This window comes from Sinocyclocheilus rhinocerous, unplaced genomic scaffold (genome assembly GCF_001515625.1).
Source record: "Sinocyclocheilus rhinocerous isolate Xijiao unplaced genomic scaffold, SAMN03320098_v1.1 scaffold2911, whole genome shotgun sequence".
NCBI lineage: Eukaryota > Metazoa > Chordata > Actinopteri > Cypriniformes > Cyprinidae > Sinocyclocheilus > Sinocyclocheilus rhinocerous.
Window position 1 is genome coordinate 73,017 of NW_015644341.1, and position 5,074 is coordinate 78,090.

Here is a 5,074-nt window from a genome sequence, read left to right on the forward strand (position 1 = left end):
ACACACACACACACACACACACACACACACACACTCTCACACACACACACACACACACACACACACACACCTGCATCATTTCGAAAGAAAAAAAAAAATTCTTCTTAAGGTTTATTTTCAGATCAATCTCAAGAAAAAAAGAAAGTACATATTTGGGAATACAAAATATTCTAATTTATTTTTTAGTTAGAAAATAACATATTAGCAGTTAAGAATATTTATTTCTTAAAGGGACAGCTTTCAAGTCTTTCATCATTTACTCACCCTCAAGTTGAGTTTCTTTCTTCAGGTGAACACAAAAGATATTTTGAAGAATGTTGGAAAGTAAACAGCTGACGGCAGCCATTGATTTCCATAGTATGAAGAAAATACTATGGAAATCAATGGCTACCGTCAACTTTTTGTTTACTAATATTCTTCAAATTATCTTCTTTTGTGTTCAATAGAAGAAAGAAACTCATTCAGGTTTGGGACAGTAAATAATGACAGAATTTTTTTTTTTGGTTGAACTGTCCCTTTAAGAATGTTTTGTGAATGCAGCCCCTGCTTTGTATTGAATAAAAATGCTTTTCATAAGAACTGCAACACTATTGCATCAGTGTGTGTGCGGGTCTGTGTGTGTGTGTGTGTGTGTGTGCTGTGCATCTGTTGCTCACGGTGCTGCAGCGTTCAGTACATCTCAGATGGGACTCATGAATTCATGAGAGTTTAAGGAGCCATGACTGAGCTGCACACACACACACACACACACACACACACACACACACACACACAGAGGAGGCCCATCTGGTTGAGTGACCTGTAATAATTAGTTATTAATCTTCCCATGAGACGGAGCTGAGCTGGAATACATTAACACGCTTACTGACACACAACACCCACAGCGAGATGATGGAAACCCACCGGGGGTTATGGGTAGACAGACACAGATGAAGGGGCGGAGCATGTCAGGAGCAGAGCGAGCTGATTGGACCCTGACATAATGTAGAATGTTTGAACAAGTCGTTACTAAATATGTGAGGCTTGCCAATACAAAACACACTGCCACGTTGCTAGGGTGGTGTTAGTGGTTGCTAGGGCGTTGCTATGCAGTTGCTAAAGTGTTTTGGGTGACTGTTGTTAGGGTGTCGTTGCTAGGGTGGTGTTAGTGGTCACTAGGATGTTGCTATGCAGTTGTTAAAGTGATTTGAGTGACCGTTGCTAGGGTGTTGTTGTTAGGGTGGTGTTAGTGGTTGCTAGGGCATTGCTGTGCAGTTGCTAAAGTTGTCTGGGTGACTGTTGCTAGGGTGTCATTGTTAGGCTGGTGTTAGTGGTTGCTAGGATGTTGCTATGCAGTTGTTAAAGTGATTTGAGTGACTGTTGCTAGGGTGTCGTTGCTAGGGTGGTGTTAGTGGTCGCTAGTGCGTTGCTATGCAGTTTCTAAAGTTGTCTGGGTGACTGCTGCTTGGGTGTCGTTGCTAGGGTGTTGATATGCAGTTGCTAAAGTGTTTTGGGTAACTGTTTCTAGGGTCTTGTTGTTAGTGTGGTGTTAGTGGTAGCTAGGGCATTGCTATGCAGTTGCTAAAGTTGTCTGGGTGACTGTTGCTAGGGTGTCATTGCTAGGGTGGTGTTAGTGGTTGCTAGGGTGTTGCTATGCAGTTGCTAAAGTGTTTTAAGTGACGTTTGCTAGGGTGTCGTTGTTAGGGTGGTGTTAGTGGTTGCTTTGGCATTGCTATGCAGTCGCTAAAGTTGTCTGGGTAACTGTTGCTAGGGTGTCATTGATAGGGTGGTGTTAGTGGTTGCTAGGGTGTTGCTATGCAGTTGCTAAAGTGTTTTGAGTGACTGTTGCTAGGGTGTCATTGTTAGGGTGGTGTTAGTGGTTGCTAGGGTGTTGCTATGCAGTTGCTAAAGTGTTTTGAGTGACTGTTGCTAGGGTGTCATTGTTAGGGTGGTGTTAGTGGTTGCTATGGCATTGCTATGCAGTTGCTAAAGTTGTCTGGGTAACTGTTGCTAGGGTGTCATTGCTAGGGTGGTGTTAGTGGTTGCTAGGGTGTCGCTATGCAGTTGCTAAAGTGTTTTGGGTAACTGTTGCTAGGGTGGTGTTAGTGGCTGCTAGGGCATTGCTATGCAGTTTCTAAAGTTGTCTGGGTGACTGCTGCTAGGGTGTCGTTGCTAGGGTGTTGCTATGCAGTTGCTAAAGTTGTCTGGGTCACTGTTGCTAGGGTGGTGTTAGTGGCTGCTAGGGCATTGCTATGCAGTTTCTAAAGTTGTCTGGGTCACTGTTGCTAGGGTGGTGTTAGTGGCTGCTAGGGCATTGCTATGCAGTTTCTAAAGTTGTCTGGGTCACTGTTGCTAGGGTGGTGTTAGTGGCTGCTAGGGCATTGCTATGCAGTTTCTAAAGTTGTCTGGGTCACTGTTGCTAGGGTGGTGTTAGTGGCTGCTAGGGCATTGCTATGCAGTTTCTAAAGTTGTCTGGGTCACTGTTGCTAGGGTGGTGTTAGTGGCTGCTAGGGCATTGCTATGCAGTTTCTAAAGTTGTCTGGGTCACTGTTGCTAGGGTGGTGTTAGTGGCTGCTAGGGCATTGCTATGCAGTTTCTAAAGTTGTCTGGGTCACTGTTGCTAGGGTGGTGTTAGTGGCTGCTAGGGCATTGCTATGCAGTTTCTAAAGTTGTCTGGGTCACTGTTGCTAGGGTGGTGTTAGTGGCTGCTAGGGCATTGCTATGCAGTTTCTAAAGTTGTCTGGGTCACTGTTGCTAGGGTGGTGTTAGTGGCTGCTAGGGCATTGCTATGCAGTTTCTAAAGTTGTCTGGGTCACTGTTGCTAGGGTGGTGTTAGTGGCTGCTAGGGCATTGCTATGCAGTTTCTAAAGTTGTCTGGGTCACTGTTGCTAGGGTGGTGTTAGTGGCTGCTAGGGCATTGCTATGCAGTTTCTAAAGTTGTCTGGGTCACTGTTGCTAGGGTGGTGTTAGTGGCTGCTAGGGCATTGCTATGCAGTTTCTAAAGTTGTCTGGGTCACTGTTGCTAGGGTGGTGTTAGTGGCTGCTAGGGCATTGCTATGCAGTTTCTAAAGTTGTCTGGGTCACTGTTGCTAGGGTGGTGTTAGTGGCTGCTAGGGCATTGCTATGCAGTTTCTAAAGTTGTCTGGGTCACTGTTGCTAGGGTGGTGTTAGTGGCTGCTAGGGCATTGCTATGCAGTTTCTAAAGTTGTCTGGGTCACTGTTGCTAGGGTGGTGTTAGTGGCTGCTAGGGCATTGCTATGCAGTTTCTAAAGTTGTCTGGGTCACTGTTGCTAGGGTGGTGTTAGTGGCTGCTAGGGCATTGCTATGCAGTTTCTAAAGTTGTCTGGGTCACTGTTGCTAGGGTGGTGTTAGTGGCTGCTAGGGCATTGCTATGCAGTTTCTAAAGTTGTCTGGGTCACTGTTGCTAGGGTGGTGTTAGTGGCTGCTAGGGCATTGCTATGCAGTTTCTAAAGTTGTCTGGGTCACTGTTGCTAGGGTGGTGTTAGTGGCTGCTAGGGCATTGCTATGCAGTTTCTAAAGTTGTCTGGGTCACTGTTGCTAGGGTGGTGTTAGTGGCTGCTAGGGCATTGCTATGCAGTTTCTAAAGTTGTCTGGGTCACTGTTGCTAGGGTGGTGTTAGTGGCTGCTAGGGCATTGCTATGCAGTTTCTAAAGTTGTCTGGGTCACTGTTGCTAGGGTGGTGTTAGTGGCTGCTAGGGCATTGCTATGCAGTTTCTAAAGTTGTCTGGGTCACTGTTGCTAGGGTGGTGTTAGTGGCTGCTAGGGCATTGCTATGCAGTTTCTAAAGTTGTCTGGGTCACTGTTGCTAGGGTGGTGTTAGTGGCTGCTAGGGCATTGCTATGCAGTTTCTAAAGTTGTCTGGGTCACTGTTGCTAGGGTGGTGTTAGTGGCTGCTAGGGCATTGCTATGCAGTTTCTAAAGTTGTCTGGGTCACTGTTGCTAGGGTGGTGTTAGTGGTTGCTATGGCATTGCTATGCAGTTGCTAAAGTTGTCTGGGTAACTGTTGCTAGGGTGTCATTGCTAGGGTGGTGTTAGTGGTTGCTAGGGTGTTGCTATGCATTCGCTAAAGTGTTTTGGGTAACTGTGTCTAGGGTGTTGTTGTTAGGGTGGTGTTAGTGGTTGCTATGGCATTGCTATGCAGTTGCTAAAGTTGTCTGGGTAACTGTTGCTAGGGTGTCATTGCTAGGGTGGTGCTATGCAGTTGCTAAAGTGTTCTGGGTGACTGCTTGTGTCTTGCTAAGTGGTTGCTCGGGTGGCATTAGTTGTTGCTAGGTTGTTGTGGGCATTGCTATGTGTTTGTTAAGTGTCTTTAGTGTTTTCAGCACATTATTACGGGGGTTGCTATGGTGTTAGGTGTTTTTTTAGCACACTGGCATGTGGTTGCTAGCGTGTTGTGGCTGGTTGCCAGGTTATACGGTGACCTGAGTGTTTTTAGCATGCTAGTAACACGTTCGCTCAAGTGTTGTGAATGGTTGCCAAGTTAAGCTAAGCATTTTGGATGTAGTGATTATCCTGTGTTGGTATGCTTCTTGCGTTGCTAGGGTGTTCTGGCTGGTTGCTGTACGTTTACGTTTAGGGTTTGATCACATTATTTTGAGCTGTGTGTTTATTTGTTTACTGTCCTTTTGAGAAATAAGACTATGAATGTGTGTGTGGAGGTTTGGAGCTGTAATGCTCTCTCTCTCACACACACACACACACACACACACACACAGTCATTCTCCAGTATGTTTAACATCTGGATGTAATGTCAGACATCAGTAATTTCTGATACTCACCTCACATGATTGGCAACAGAAACACCAGCATGACTTTATCCTGCAGAACTACCAAAGGCTTTGGTTGAAAAATACACATTTTATGCACGAAAAATGCATCTGGTCACATCTGCACACAACCTTTTCATAAGAACATGGTATAGAAGAAAATCAATTAAATCCAAAGCTCTTCTCAGATCGAAATGACAGAAAATACTTCTAAACACCCCCAAAATACACACATTTTTGGATTTATTAAATTTATTGTATATAAAATTTCATTTCAATCTCAGTCGACAGCGTTGATCATTTCACAG